Here is a 15,064-nt window from a genome sequence, read left to right as displayed (position 1 = left end):
AACATTTTCCGAAGTTGTGGAGAGAAATTTCGGTAAAATTCACCACACGGCCACTCCTGCGAGGAAAGGACTCGGAAAATTCACATCGTCAGACCCTGGACTTTAAACTCCAGTGTTTAACCCAAGCAAAAACAAAATTAAGAGTAGTTGTTGGGCTAGTGGATAGGGGTTTATTTTGAATGTATGATTTGGGGTTGTTTTGAAATTGTTCGGTATGAGCATGTGAGTGTGTGCAAGCTCGTATGTGTGCACGCTCATATGTGTGCACGCACTTATGTGTTCGTGCTTATATGTAAGTATGTGCGTCCATATGTGTGTTTGTAACAATTTCGTTTATATCAGATCAGATAGAGACTTTGGACTTGGTTTTGGTTTCCTTTCTGTTATATATATATTGGCTGTTATTTCTAGCAAGCCAAGCGACCATAGAGAGGTTATGTTATATACATGTGTTCATATATGTGTGTGTGTATATGTATATATATATATATATATATATATATATATATATATATATATATATATATATATATATGTGTTGAACCAACCGATAAAGATGAATAACAGTAAGATTTATTGGAGCATTAAACTGTATGTCTGTGTGTGAGTGAATGCGTTGCTTTCTACTAGGTTCGCGTTTCTTTATTTAACAGTGGAAGAGATGGTTTCACTACATATATATATATATATATATATAACAGTTTAGGATGCTAGCATCCCTGAACGGATTATTGGTTGTTGATACATGTTATATACATGTGTTCATATATGTGTGTGTGTATATATATATATGTCGAACCAACCGATAAAGATGAATAAATAAGAAGAATGTATGGTAAATGGTTAGAATTAAACCTTGGGAGAGGCATTATGCCTGTAATAAACACACGCACTGGTTCAGTCCTTTATTAATTTATTTAGTTTTTTGTTAAATTATTTCATTGCACTCTTGCAATCTCTTCAGTAACCTGTCTCTCAACTTCCATTTATTTTGAACGTATGATTCGGCGTTGTTTTGAAATTGTTCGGTATGAGCATGTGAGTGTGTGCAAGCTCGTATGTGTGCACGCTCATATGTGTGCACGCACTTATGTGTTCGTGCTTATATGTAAGTATGTGCGTCCATATGTGTGTTTGCAACAATTTCGTTTATATCAGATCAGATAGAGACTTTGGACTTGGTTTTGGTTTCCTTTCTGTTATATATATATTGGCTGTTATTTCTAGCAAGCCAAGCGACCATAGAGAGGTTATGTAATATACATGTGTCCATATATGTGTGTGTGTATATATATATGTTAGTTTGTTAGATTTCGTCTGAGGGAAAGAAAAATTTGTAGTATAAAGGAAACAACTCTGTCATAGTAACGTGTGTGTGTGTGTGTGTGTGCTTATTCATTCTTTGTCTCTCTCTCTTACTTTCTCTCACTCACACTCATTCACTCTCTCTCTCTCTCTCTCTCTCACTCATACTCATTCACTTACACTCATTCTCTCTCTCTCTCTTTATTGCAGTCGCCATTTTCACTCCTTTCTCTAACCCCGATTACCGTTTAATGTCTATCGAGAGACCCAGGGAGCTTCTTTCCGCCTCCGTAGATTCGCATCAAGTAGGTTCTTCTGTTATTTTCTTACATTCAATCGTGTTTTCCTTCGTCAATATCATGTTTACTTGTGTTCGATCTGTCCATGGATTAACGTTAACAACTTCGATCATAGATCTGCTCAGTCAGGCATGTCCTAGGGTTAAACAACAACAACAACAACAAACAGACGTAAATATCAACATGATCGCTTGATCTCCTAGAAATAGATGTCATGTTTACCTCAAATTACACGTCTCAGAGCTGACAATTCGAGATCGTGTCATAATGTAATTCTAGATGGGTACAATTCAAGAAGACTGGACCCAGGTGCGCGCTAGCGAGTCGTGACTAGTCGATCCTACGACTACCTAGCGCGACTGAGCGTCATGTGCAAAACATGTACGAGGGTTTTTTTTTCTAAACAAAGTAAATAATTTTTTTTAAACGAAGTAAATAAATTATACACTGTTTGTTTTTGATAAAGAGTCCATCTTTCAAAATCTACTGTTGTTCAATGGTATCGGTACAAGTAATTATCTTCTGCGTAACCCCTATTAAATTGGTGGACTTGGGGCACATCGTAGAAACAGATGAATCTATGATGTGCAAATAGAACGGAGGATGGGATAGAGAGGATAAAAATAGGGTTTTTAGTCTTTAGACCGTTCTTCTGAAACTGTTCTACCACTTATTGATAAATTTATTAAACCAGGGACGACTATATATTCTGATCGTTGGAGTGCGTCGTACAATGGGATTACTGCAATAGATGCGACACCAAAAATACATCCTGGAAGAACGTGAAACGACGTTTTATGAGTAAGGTGGGGAAGATTCAACAACAACAAAAAATTATTTACTTTAAAAAAAAAAAAAAACCATGCATGTTTTTGCGCATTCACGCAAGACAGTCGCGGATGTGCGAGTGTGCGCACCGGGACCACTCTTCATGAATAGTACCAAAAATACTCCGAGTAAAGTATTCCTTGATATACAGTAACAGAGAGAAGGGCGTGCACAAGCAGGCCTAAACCTGAGGTTTAAACAAGCATAAAATGAAAGATGCTACTTCTGCAATTAGAAGAAGTTTTATTAATCACTATTTCTGTAATTAAACCAATGTATACTCAGTACACAGACTTGTGCTATGTTTATGGCTATAAGGGTCTTTGACTCTTGTTTCTAGCAATATAGGTACCACCTGGCACCTTTAGTCGTTATTAGTGACAATTGAATTTGTCTTTCTTGGTTTTATATTGCGTCATGCCCCCTTTATTATGTTAAATATGTGCCTGAGAAGACCCATCAAGCTAAGTGAAATCATGGTCGTGGACGATGCTGGTGTCGTAAGTGACACCTGTGCTGGTGGCACGTAAAAGGCACTTTTCAACATTGGGCCTCAATGGAGGCAAGGTGGCTGATGCCAGTGGCACGTGAAAAGTACCATTCGAGTGTTGGGGTTTATGGAGGCAATGACGAATGACCGAGACCTTTGGCATTATGCCGTGCTTGAGAAGAAGACCCATGAAGCCAAACAAAGTCATAGTCGTGGCAGATACTGGCACCCGTGCCGGTGGCACATAAAAGCACTCATTATACTCTTGGAGTGGTTGGTGTTAGGAAGGGCATTTAGTTGTAGAAAACCATGCCAAATTAGACTGGAGTCTGGTGCAGCCTTCCAGCTTGTTAGCCCTGGTCAAACCATCTAATCCATGCCAGGATGGACAATGGATGTTGATGATGTTGATATACAGGGGTTGGATAAAATAATGGAAGCACCTAGCATCATAATTTTGAAGTATCTATAAAACTGTCAAATGCTTGTTTACTTTTATGTTTTTTGATTTATTATTAAGTGTTGCTTAATATATTTTGCTAAAATTGCTGTTTCTTTTCAGATATCATCAGAAAAAGGCAATTAAAATTCATTAAAATGACAGATCTATCAGACTTTCAAAGAGGTGAAATTGTTGGTGCTCGAATGGCAGGTGCTAGCGTAACGAAAACAGCCGAAATGTTGGGTGTATCAAGAAGTACTGTCTCGAAAGTAATGACAGCCTTTAAGAAAGAGGGAAAAACCTCCTCTTCGAAACAAAACTCCGGAAGAAAATCAAAACTTTCAGATAAGGATCGTCAGACTCTTAAGCAAATTGTTAGAAACGATCACAAAAGTACAGCTCCCAAGTTTACTGCAGAGCTTAATGACCACCTCGAGAACCCAGTTTCCACAAAAACTGTTCGCCGGGAGCTGCACAAAGCCGGATTTCACGGGACGTCTGCAATCAGAGAACCACTACTTTCGAAAACAATGGAATGGAGGGGCCCACCTGAATAAAATAGTTATCAAAGGTTTACCATGGATAAAAAAAATTGTTGAAAACTCCTGGTTTAAGTGGACACAAACATATTGATGCAGGAGAGAAACTATATCACTATAATATCTGTGGTTAAAACATTCTCACAAAATATTCACTTAACTATACACAAATTTATTCATACAGGAGAGAAACCATATCAATGCGAGATCTGTAATAAGACTGCACCTCATCGCACACACTCCTGTATTCTTAAAGAGAGAACTCGGTATAACTCATAATTGTAGTAAATCGTCTCCTCACAATTCAAATTCAACTAGACACATATTCACAACAGAGATAGACATGATTTAACATCCAACTTCCATAGGTTGGGTAAAGGACCTCTTGGGTATGGTCTCCTCAGTTGAACACCTTTGTCGATGCCATCCACCTTACAGGGGAGTACCAGGTGTTTTATAGGGGGTCTTATTTAATATTTTCATTTTTTGTCCCCCCCCCCCCCAACATCGCTTGACAACCGATGCTGGTGTGTTTATGTCCCCCGTAACTTAGTGGTTCGGCAAAAGAGACCGATAGAATAAGTCCTGGGGTCGATTTGCTCGACTAAAGGCGGTGCTCCAGCATGGCCAGTCAAAAAAAGACTGAAACAAGTAAAAGAGTATATATACATATAGAATCGTTTTATGTTCCATATATATATATATATATAATTGTTTGTGTATGATTATGTGTGTGTTTGTCAGTCCCTGTGAGATAAAAAAAAGTGAAAAAATTTCGTAAAACCTCTTCGCGCAGGGGTGTCCGGTACTATATATATTTGAGCAAAGGTGACTGCAATGTTAGGACCTGCTATGTACAAGCATGGATGCACGCTGGCAAAATGCCATTGTGATTTTGTGGTACGGAGCAAAGCAAGCCTTCCTGTCCACTCAAACATGTAGTAAATGATCCATAGGTACTTGAGCTGAACCCGGAACCATGTAGTTGGTAAGCAAGCTACTTACCACATGTATTAGTTACCTTTTTTTTTTCACCAACAAATGCCCTTATCCACAAGAGCATCCAAACAGGTCACTAATTTGAAAGTTCAGAGATATGTAAAACCTATTTCTGTGACTGATTATTGATCATCAGGCTATGATAAGTTTAAATATCTCATTTTTTAACTATATTTCTGTTGGGTTGAAGGATCGCAGGTTCGAATCTCAGACTGGGCAATGTGTGTGCTTATGAGCGAAGCACCTAAGCTCTGGCAGAAGGTAATGGTGAACTTCTGCTGACTCTTTCACAACAACTTTTTCTTACTCTTTCCTCCTACATCTAGCAGCTCACCTGTGATGGACCAACGTCCCATCCAGGTGGGGAACCCAAATGCCAATGAAACCAGGAAACCGGCCATTATGAACCAGACATGGCTCGAGAAGGAACAAACAGCAACAACAACAGTCTTACCAATAAAGAAAATATTTAAATATCCAGGTTGTTATTGGTGTCCACATATGCCATTACCCACAAGACCACCGAGACACCAACAGCAATATATTAAAAAATGACATATTTAAACCTATCTTAGGTTTAGAAAAAGTATTATTGCAGAAATTAAAGATTAGAAAATAACAAAATTAATCTTGTTTGTTAATATTTTATTTCCTTATTGTTATTATTATTATTGAGAGAACAGCGCATGTCATCAGTGACACTGGGGTACATCTAGCAGATCACCTGCGATGAACCAACATCCTATCCAGGTGGAATGAAACCAGGAAACCAGCCATTATGAACCAGACATGGCTTCAGAAGGAACAAACAGCAACAACAACAGTCTTACCAATAAAGAAAATATTTAAATATCTAAATTTTAACATTATTTTTGACGGTAAAAGTCACATTTTCGATATAATCTAAAGAAAAACATTATTTCTCACCAAAATCGAGTTGAGTTTTTATTAAACTATAAATTTAAACTAGATCTAAATAAACAACCCCTGTTAAAAATATTCTGGCAATAGTCGGGAAGAAATTTAACATCCCAAAGAAACTTAATTTCGGTAGAAAGTATGTTTTTTTTACTTTTTTTAAAAATTAAATGTCAAAATCCGATGTGGAAAAGTCGGTCCAATTGGTTCAAAGCCGCCCCTGTCTTTATATATACATATATATATATATTTTTTGGTACTGTCACATTAAGTTGACTGTATGCAACTACTTTATATATATAAATATATAGATCAATCATAAATTATCAATATAGAGCGTTTTTAAAAAAGATTTTCGCTGCTTTTTCTAGCAAATTAAAACAATAACATACACATTGAACAAAGTGGTCGCTGAGGTATAAAGGGAAATAACTCTAAATGAAGGGTTATTTCCCTTTATACCTCAGCGACCACTTTGTTCAATGTGAATCTTATTGTTTTAATTTGCTAGAAAGAGCAGCGAAAATCTTTTTTAAAGACGGTCTATATTGATAATTGATAATTAATTTGTATATTTATATATATAAAGTAGTTGCATATAGTCAACTTAATGTGACAGTCCCAAAAAATATATATATATATGTATATATAAAGATAGGGGTGGCCTTGAACCAATTGGACCGACTTTTCCACATCAGATTTTGACATTTAATTTTTTTTTAAAATTAAAAAAACACACTTTCTACCGAAATTAAGTTTCTTTGGGATGTTAAATTTCTTGCCGACTCTTGCCAGAATATTTTTAACAGGGGTTGTTTATTTAGATCTAGTTTAAATTTATAGTCTAATAAAAACTCAAAATGTGACAGTCCCCAAAAATATTAATATACATGTGTGTGTGTGTATTTATATATATATATGTATCATTATATACAGAGAGACCCAGAGACACAAAGTTCATAAGTTGTGCTAGAAATAAGCCTGAAATCACCAACTAATCTCTGCTCCTAGTATTACTGCAAAGGACTTTTTTTTCCATTGGTTGCGTATAAGGAGATCAGAGTAGAGGCTGGTTTTTTTTTACGCCTGATAACTGCTATTTCTAGCATACTAAACAAGCGCGTCGAGTACCGGCTACCTTTGAATATATTTAAAAGGCAGAGAAAATGTTTTACACCACATTTTCGATATAATCTAAGGAAAAACATTATTTTTCACCAAAATCGAGTTGAGTTTTTATTAAACCATAAATTTAAACTAGATCTAAATAAACAACCCTTGTTAAAAATATTCTGGCAAAAGTCAGGAAGAAATTTAACATCCCAAAGAAACGGTGTGTTATTAAACTATAAATGTGTTTGCGTGTATGTGTGTATTTATATATATATATATCATTATATACAGAGAGACCCAGAGACACAAAGTTCATAAATTGTGCTAGAAATAAGCCTTAAATCACCAAGAGTCTTTTGAAGTCAAAAGTTTTGGATTTTGGCTAATAAGACTAGTATCATTGTTTCTCTTTCTCTCTTTCCCACTCTCTCTCTCTCTCTCTCTCTCTCTGTGTCTCTCTGTATATAAATATATATATATATATATATATTTATTCTATCGGTTACTTTTGCTGAAACGCTAAGTTACGCTGACGTAAACACACCAGCATCGGTTGTCAAGTGATGTTGGGGGGACAAACACAAACACTAGCATGGGAGCCAGACAACTGCTCTGGCAATGAACACGCTCGGACAGTGTTGTTAGTGCTCCACTGGCGCAGGTGCCAGTCATCGAGGATGGTTCAATTACGATTCCGATTTCACTTGCCCCAACAAGTCTTCGCAAGCAGAGTTTAGTGTCCAATGAAGGAGAGGTTGGCATGGATGCCAGTCGTCGGATTCGGTTCGATTTCAGATTCATTTGCCAAAAATATTCCCATCCACCATACTGCATTCCATGATGTAACTCTGGCTCAGGTAGTTACATGTTATTTAACCCTTAGATGGGTACCTGAAAGGGTCAAAGTAGATCTGAGAACAATAGTGGCTAAGAAGTGCTTCCCTACTCCTTAAAACCTTGGAATGCCTGAACCAGGGCCCATATACTAGGTGCAGTTTTAAGTCATGCATAACTCTCTCTTTTTACTCTTATTTGTTTGTCATTTGACTGCGGCCATGCTGGAGCACCGCCTTTATAGTCGAGCAAATTGACCCCAGAGCTTATTCTTTGTAAGCCTAGTACTTATTCTATCGGTCACTTTTGCCGAACCGCTAAGTTACGGGGACGTAAACACACCAGCATCGGTTGTCAAGCAATGCTGGGGGGACAGACACAGACACACATACATATATCATCATCATCATCTTAAGTTGTACTGTGTGCGTGTGTGTTACCAAATTTCATAGGTTTCCCTTAATTACAAAAAATTGAAATAACTTTAAATATCTTAATTATTCATGTTAATATCGTTGCTGCTTCGGTGGCCTCATAGTTAGAGGTGTTTAGAAGTAGTAACATGGCACAGAGGTGGATGTTTTAAATCTGTGACAGGTATTATAGGGGGTCTTATTTAACATTTTCATTTTTATCCCTAGAGATTAAAAAAAGAAAAAAAGTGAAAATTTTTCGTAAGACACCTTTGGACGGGCCCTGGATGATATTGAACGCTGATCAGGATTCTATTGGTGTCTACGTATGGCTTTACATCAGTATGGCTTTACATCAGTACCCATCCCTAGACATCAGAAATAAATAAAAATATCTCGGCGAAATGAAAGAGGCTCAGAGAAAATTGGCGGCGGTGCACCAGCATGGCCGCAGCTCTAAGCTGAAACTATAAACAAACAAACATCATATGAATATATCTGATATAGGTTATTTTATTTCTTTATGAAATTTTCTGCAAATACGCTTCAGATCTCGAATACATTGGAAATTGTCATGAAGAACATTTTCCGAAGTTGTGGAGAGAAATTTCGGTAAAATTCACCACACGGCCACTCCTGCGAGGAAAGGACTCGGAAAATTCACATCGTCAGACCCTGGACTTTAAACTCCAGTGTTTAACCCAAGCAAAAACAAAATTAAGAGTAGTTGTTGGGCTAGTGGATAGGGGTTTATTTTGAATGTATGATTTGGGGTTGTTTTGAAATTGTTCGGTATGAGCATGTGAGTGTGTGCAAGCTCGTATGTGTGCACGCTCATATGTGTGCACGCACTTATGTGTTCGTGCTTATATGTAAGTATGTGCGTCCATATGTGTGTTTGTAACAATTTCGTTTATATCAGATCAGATAGAGACTTTGGACTTGGTTTTGGTTTCCTTTCTGTTATATATATATTGGCTGTTATTTCTAGCAAGCCAAGCGACCATAGAGAGGTTATGTTATATACATGTGTTCATATATGTGTGTGTGTATATGTATATATATATATATATATATATATATATATATATATATATATATATATATGTTGAACCAACCGATAAAGATGAATAACAGTAAGATTTATTGGAGCATTAAACTGTATGTCTGTGTGTGAGTGAATGCGTTGCTTTCTACTAGGTTCGCGTTTCTTTATTTAACAGTGGAAGAGATGGTTTCACTACATATATATATATATATATATATAACAGTTTAGGATGCTAGCATCCCTGAACGGATTATTGGTTGTTGATACATGTTATATACATGTGTTCATATATGTGTGTGTGTATATATATATATGTCGAACCAACCGATAAAGATGAATAAATAAGAAGAATGTATGGTAAATGGTTAGAATTAAACCTTGGGAGAGGCATTATGCCTGTAATAAACACACGCACTGGTTCAGTCCTTTATTAATTTATTTAGTTTTTTGTTAAATTATTTCATTGCACTCTTGCAATCTCTTCAGTAACCTGTCTCTCAACTTCCATTTATTTTGAACGTATGATTCGGCGTTGTTTTGAAATTGTTCGGTATGAGCATGTGAGTGTGTGCAAGCTCGTATGTGTGCACGCTCATATGTGTGCACGCACTTATGTGTTCGTGCTTATATGTAAGTATGTGCGTCCATATGTGTGTTTGCAACAATTTCGTTTATATCAGATCAGATAGAGACTTTGGACTTGGTTTTGGTTTCCTTTCTGTTATATATATATTGGCTGTTATTTCTAGCAAGCCAAGCGACCATAGAGAGGTTATGTAATATACATGTGTCCATATATGTGTGTGTGTATATATATATGTTAGTTTGTTAGATTTCGTCTGAGGGAAAGAAAAATTTGTAGTATAAAGGAAACAACTCTGTCATAGTAACGTGTGTGTGTGTGTGTGTGTGCTTATTCATTCTTTGTCTCTCTCTCTTACTTTCTCTCACTCACACTCATTCACTCTCTCTCTCTCTCTCTCTCTCACTCATACTCATTCACTTACACTCATTCTCTCTCTCTCTCTTTATTGCAGTCGCCATTTTCACTCCTTTCTCTAACCCCGATTACCGTTTAATGTCTATCGAGAGACCCAGGGAGCTTCTTTCCGCCTCCGTAGATTCGCATCAAGTAGGTTCTTCTGTTATTTTCTTACATTCAATCGTGTTTTCCTTCGTCAATATCATGTTTACTTGTGTTCGATCTGTCCATGGATTAACGTTAACAACTTCGATCATAGATCTGCTCAGTCAGGCATGTCCTAGGGTTAAACAACAACAACAACAACAAACAGACGTAAATATCAACATGATCGCTTGATCTCCTAGAAATAGATGTCATGTTTACCTCAAATTACACGTCTCAGAGCTGACAATTCGAGATCGTGTCATAATGTAATTCTAGATGGGTACAATTCAAGAAGACTGGACCCAGGTGCGCGCTAGCGAGTCGTGACTAGTCGATCCTACGACTACCTAGCGCGACTGAGCGTCATGTGCAAAACATGTACGAGGGTTTTTTTTTCTAAACAAAGTAAATAATTTTTTTTAAACGAAGTAAATAAATTATACACTGTTTGTTTTTGATAAAGAGTCCATCTTTCAAAATCTACTGTTGTTCAATGGTATCGGTACAAGTAATTATCTTCTGCGTAACCCCTATTAAATTGGTGGACTTGGGGCACATCGTAGAAACAGATGAATCTATGATGTGCAAATAGAACGGAGGATGGGATAGAGAGGATAAAAATAGGGTTTTTAGTCTTTAGACCGTTCTTCTGAAACTGTTCTACCACTTATTGATAAATTTATTAAACCAGGGACGACTATATATTCTGATCGTTGGAGTGCGTCGTACAATGGGATTACTGCAATAGATGCGACACCAAAAATACATCCTGGAAGAACGTGAAACGACGTTTTATGAGTAAGGTGGGGAAGATTCAACAACAACAAAAAATTATTTACTTTAAAAAAAAAAAAAAACCATGCATGTTTTTGCGCATTCACGCAAGACAGTCGCGGATGTGCGAGTGTGCGCACCGGGACCACTCTTCATGAATAGTACCAAAAATACTCCGAGTAAAGTATTCCTTGATATACAGTAACAGAGAGAAGGGCGTGCACAAGCAGGCCTAAACCTGAGGTTTAAACAAGCATAAAATGAAAGATGCTACTTCTGCAATTAGAAGAAGTTTTATTAATCACTATTTCTGTAATTAAACCAATGTATACTCAGTACACAGACTTGTGCTATGTTTATGGCTATAAGGGTCTTTGACTCTTGTTTCTAGCAATATAGGTACCACCTGGCACCTTTAGTCGTTATTAGTGACAATTGAATTTGTCTTTCTTGGTTTTATATTGCGTCATGCCCCCTTTATTATGTTAAATATGTGCCTGAGAAGACCCATCAAGCTAAGTGAAATCATGGTCGTGGACGATGCTGGTGTCGTAAGTGACACCTGTGCTGGTGGCACGTAAAAGGCACTTTTCAACATTGGGCCTCAATGGAGGCAAGGTGGCTGATGCCAGTGGCACGTGAAAAGTACCATTCGAGTGTTGAGGTTTATGGAGGCAATGACGAATGACCGAGACCTTTGGCATTATGCCGTGCTTGAGAAGAAGACCCATGAAGCCAAACAAAGTCATAGTCGTGGCAGATACTGGCACCCGTGCCGGTGGCACATAAAAGCACTCATTATACTCTTGGAGTGGTTGGTGTTAGGAAGGGCATTTAGTTGTAGAAAACCATGCCAAATTAGACTGGAGTCTGGTGCAGCCTTCCAGCTTGTTAGCCCTGGTCAAACCATCTAATCCATGCCAGGATGGACAATGGATGTTGATGATGTTGATATACAGGGGTTGGATAAAATAATGGAAGCACCTAGCATCATAATTTTGAAGTATCTATAAAACTGTCAAATGCTTGTTTACTTTTATGTTTTTTGATTTATTATTAAGTGTTGCTTAATATATTTTGCTAAAATTGCTGTTTCTTTTCAGATATCATCAGAAAAAGGCAATTAAAATTCATTAAAATGACAGATCTATCAGACTTTCAAAGAGGTGAAATTGTTGGTGCTCGAATGGCAGGTGCTAGCGTAACGAAAACAGCCGAAATGTTGGGTGTATCAAGAAGTACTGTCTCGAAAGTAATGACAGCCTTTAAGAAAGAGGGAAAAACCTCCTCTTCGAAACAAAACTCCGGAAGAAAATCAAAACTTTCAGATAAGGATCGTCAGACTCTTAAGCAAATTGTTAGAAACGATCACAAAAGTACAGCTCCCAAGTTTACTGCAGAGCTTAATGACCACCTCGAGAACCCAGTTTCCACAAAAACTGTTCGCCGGGAGCTGCACAAAGCCGGATTTCACGGGACGTCTGCAATCAGAGAACCACTACTTTCGAAAACAATGGAATGGAGGGGCCCACCTGAATAAAATAGTTATCAAAGGTTTACCATGGATAAAAAAAATTGTTGAAAACTCCTGGTTTAAGTGGACACAAACATATTGATGCAGGAGAGAAACTATATCACTATAATATCTGTGGTTAAAACATTCTCACAAAATATTCACTTAACTATACACAAATTTATTCATACAGGAGAGAAACCATATCAATGCGAGATCTGTAATAAGACTGCACCTCATCGCACACACTCCTGTATTCTTAAAGAGAGAACTCGGTATAACTCATAATTGTAGTAAATCGTCTCCTCACAATTCAAATTCAACTAGACACATATTCACAACAGAGATAGACATGATTTAACATCCAACTTCCATAGGTTGGGTAAAGGACCTCTTGGGTATGGTCTCCTCAGTTGAACACCTTTGTCGATGCCATCCACCTTACAGGGGAGTACCAGGTGTTTTATAGGGGGTCTTATTTAATATTTTCATTTTTTGTCCCCCCCCACCCAACATCGCTTGACAACCGATGCTGGTGTGTTTATGTCCCCCGTAACTTAGCGGTTCGGCAAAAGAGACCGATAGAATAAGTCCTGGGGTCGATTTGCTCGACTAAAGGCGGTGCTCCAGCATGGCCAGTCAAAAAGAGACTGAAACAAGTAAAAGAGTATATATACATATAGAATCGTTTTATGTTCCATATATATATATATATATAATTGTTTGTGTATGATTATGTGTGTGTTTGTCAGTCCCTGTGAGATAAAAAAAAGTGAAAAAATTTCGTAAAACCTCTTCGCGCAGGGGTGTCCGGTACTATATATATTTGAGCAAAGGTGACTGCAATGTTAGGACCTGCTATGTACAAGCATGGATGCACGCTGGCAAAATGCCATTGTGATTTTGTGGTACGGAGCAAAGCAAGCCTTCCTGTCCACTCAAACATGTAGTAAATGATCCATAGGTACTTGAGCTGAACCCGGAACCATGTAGTTGGTAAGCAAGCTACTTACCACATGTATTAGTTACCTTTTTTTTTTTCACCAACAAATGCCCTTATCCACAAGAGCATCCAAACAGGTCACTAATTTGAAAGTTCAGAGATATGTAAAACCTATTTCTGTGACTGATTATTGATCATCAGGCTATGATAAGTTTAAATATCTCATTTTTTAACTATATTTCTGTTGGGTTGAAGGATCGCAGGTTCGAATCTCAGACTGGGCAATGTGTGTGTTTATGAGCGAAGCACCTAAGCTCTGGCAGAAGGTAATGGTGAACTTCTGCTGACTCTTTCACAACAACTTTTTCTTACTCTTTCCTCCTACATCTAGCAGCTCACCTGTGATGGACCAACGTCCCATCCAGGTGGGGAACCCAAATGCCAATGAAACCAGGAAACCGGCCATTATGAACCAGACATGGCTCGAGAAGGAACAAACAGCAACAACAACAGTCTTACCAATAAAGAAAATATTTAAATATCCAGGTTGTTATTGGTGTCCACATATGCCATTACCCACAAGACCACCGAGACACCAACAGCAATATATTAAAAAACGACATATTTAAACCTATCTTAGGTTTAGAAAAAGTATTATTGCAGAAATTAAAGATTAGAAAATAACAAAATTAATCTTGTTTGTTAATATTTTATTTCCTTATTGTTATTATTATTATTGAGAGAACAGCGCATGTCATCAGTGACACTGGGGTACATCTAGCAGATCACCTGTGATGAACCAACATCCTATCCAGGTGGAATGAAACCAGGAAACCAGCCATTATGAACCAGACATGGCTTCAGAAGGAACAAACAGCAACAACAACAGTCTTACCAATAAAGAAAATATTTAAATATCTAAATTTTAACATTATTTTTGACGGTAAAAGTCACATTTTCGATATAATCTAAAGAAAAACATTATTTCTCACCAAAATCGAGTTGAGTTTTTATTAAACTATAAATTTAAACTAGATCTAAATAAACAACCCCTGTTAAAAATATTCTGGCAATAGTCGGGAAGAAATTTAACATCCCAAAGAAACTTAATTTCGGTAGAAAGTACGTTTTTTTTACTTTTTTTAAAAATTAAATGTCGAAATCTGATGTGGAAAAGTCGGTCCAATTGGTTCAAGGCCGCCCCTGTCTTTATATATACATATATATATATATATTTTGGTACTGTCACATTAAGTTGACTGTATGCAACTACTTTATATATATAAATATATAGATCAATCATAAATTATCAATATAGAGCGTTTTTAAAAAAGATTTTCGCTGCTTTTTCTAGCAAATTAAAACAATAACATACACATTGAACAAAGTGGTCGCTGAGGTATAAAGGGAAATAACTCTAAATGAAGGGTTATTTCCCTTTATACCTCAGCGACCACTTTGTTCAATGTGAATCTTA

General features: G+C 37.1%; 2 long non-coding RNA genes across 2 annotated transcripts; both read left to right on the top strand.

Moving 5' to 3' along the window:
* The first annotated feature begins 1,180 nt into the window (after nt 1–1,180).
* On the top strand, nt 1,181–5,526 carry LOC149130227 (uncharacterized). Its single transcript, XR_016239236.1, has 2 exons — nt 1,181–1,610; nt 3,485–5,526. It is a non-coding gene; the product is annotated as an uncharacterized LOC149130227 (long non-coding RNA).
* Nucleotides 5,527–9,924: 4,398 nt separating this feature from the next.
* Nucleotides 9,925–14,280, top strand: LOC149130226 (uncharacterized). Its single transcript, XR_016239124.1, has 2 exons — nt 9,925–10,360; nt 12,235–14,280. It is a non-coding gene; the product is annotated as an uncharacterized LOC149130226 (long non-coding RNA).
* Nucleotides 14,281–15,064: the final 784 nt, after the last annotated feature.

Source organism: Octopus bimaculoides, chromosome 30 (genome assembly GCF_046866305.1).
Source record: "Octopus bimaculoides isolate indiv1 chromosome 30, ASM4686630v1, whole genome shotgun sequence".
Classification (NCBI taxonomy): domain Eukaryota; kingdom Metazoa; phylum Mollusca; class Cephalopoda; order Octopoda; family Octopodidae; genus Octopus; species Octopus bimaculoides.
This window is presented reverse-complemented; position numbering and strand designations above follow the sequence as displayed.